At 45.3% G+C, this 1,712-nt stretch overlaps 1 non-coding gene across 1 annotated transcript; it reads right to left on the minus strand.

Moving 5' to 3' along the window:
• Positions 1–937: 937 nt before the first annotated feature.
• trnam-cau (transfer RNA methionine (anticodon CAU)) lies at positions 938–1,010 on the minus strand. The gene has a single exon. It is a non-coding gene; the product is annotated as a tRNA-Met (tRNA).
• Positions 1,011–1,712: the final 702 nt, after the last annotated feature.

A 1,712-nucleotide genomic window follows, 5' to 3' on the forward strand; every position in this document is an offset into this window, starting at 1 on the left:
GGCACAATTCTAAAAGGGGCACAGGAACAGAGAGATCTGGGGGTATATGTGCACAAATCGTTCAAGGTGGCAGGGCAGGTTGGGAAAGCGGTTAAAAAGCATACGTGATCCAGGGTTTTTTAAATAGACTACAAAAGTATGGAAGTCATGATGAACCTTTATAAAACAATGTTTCGGCCAAAACTGTAGTATTGTGTCCACTTCTGGCCACTGCATTTTAGGAAAGATGTGAAGGTCTCCGAGAGGGTGCTGAAGAGATTTACTAGATTGATTCCATGGATGAGGGGCTCCAGTTACGTGGAGAGGCTGGAGAAGCTGGAGTTGTTCTCCTTGGAACAGAGACTGTTGCGAGGAGACTTGATAGAGGTATTCAAAATCATGAAGGGTCCAGACAGAGTAGATAGAGAGAAACTGTTCCCATTGGTGGAAGGGTCAAGGACCAGAGGAAATAGAATTAAGGTGATTGGCAAAAGAATTAAAGGTGACATGAGGAAAAACTTTTTTACACAGCGAGCAGTTAGGATCTGGAATGCACTGCCCGAGGGGATGATTCAATCGTGGAAAGGAAATCATTTTCAGGGCGACGGGGATGGGACGGGGGAGTGGGACTAGCTGGGTTGCTCGTGCATAGAGCCGGTGCGGACTCGATAGGCCGAATGGCCTCATTCCGTGCTGTAACCTTTCTATGATTCTCGCTGAGCATGTGAGAGATAGCAGGATAGATTGTTGCATTCTCCACACACCTTTTGACTTGGGTCAATTGTCCAGAAAAAAAGTGGCGTCAGTTTTCAGCGAGCCCATGGTCCATGTACTTCTTAAGCTTCACTGCGTGCGATGGCACACAGAGGTCAAGGGGCAGCAAATCTTTTGGTGTGCTGCAGGAAGCAAAAATTCTTGATTTTGGTCTTGAGCAAAGATGGAAAAAAAAGCTTAATTATGCCTTCTCTGAGGATTGAACTCAGGACCTTCAGATTATGAGACTTACGCGCTACCTGCTGCGCTAAGAAGGCACTTGAAACATAACTCTCCAGGCAACACTACCAAGTCGGACAGTTTGCAAGGTGTAAAGTCATGAACGAATTGGCAGTTTGCAAAAACCATCCATCCAGGTGGAAATCGAACCAACAATCTCCTGAATTCTGGTCAGACACGTTATTCATTTCTCCACTGGCCCAGGGTGCGGCAAGCAATTAGGAGCTCACACTCTCACAGCGCTGCGGTATGAGCAGGTATCGAGTCAGTCTCGGTCATTTCCACACGACTCCACGAGTCCGGGAGTGTCAAAAGGCGCACGGTGAACAATCACTAAAGAGAGGGACCTTTGCTGCTTCCCTTCCATAGCTCAGCTGGTAGTGCAGAAAACTTGTAGAGATTGAAACTTGAAAGGCAAATCGCTGGTTTAATTCTGGCTCAAAGTATATTGCCACCAATCCCATGTGTTTTAATTTTGCACACTTATATGTGGGACTTTATCAAAAGCCTTCTGAAAATCCAAATAAAACACATCCACTGGTTCTCCCTTATCTATTCTGCCAGTTACATCCTCAAAAAACTCCAGTAGATTTGTCAAACATGAGTTCCCTTTCATAAATCCATGTTGACTTTGTCTAATCCCGTTGATATTTTCTGAGTGTCCTGTTATCACATCCTTTATAATAGACTCTCACATTTTCCCGAGTACTGATGTTAGGCTAACCGGTGCGTAGTTCCCT

The sequence above is a fragment of the Heptranchias perlo genome, unplaced genomic scaffold (genome assembly GCF_035084215.1).
Source record: "Heptranchias perlo isolate sHepPer1 unplaced genomic scaffold, sHepPer1.hap1 HAP1_SCAFFOLD_47, whole genome shotgun sequence".
NCBI classification, from domain to species: domain Eukaryota; kingdom Metazoa; phylum Chordata; class Chondrichthyes; order Hexanchiformes; family Hexanchidae; genus Heptranchias; species Heptranchias perlo.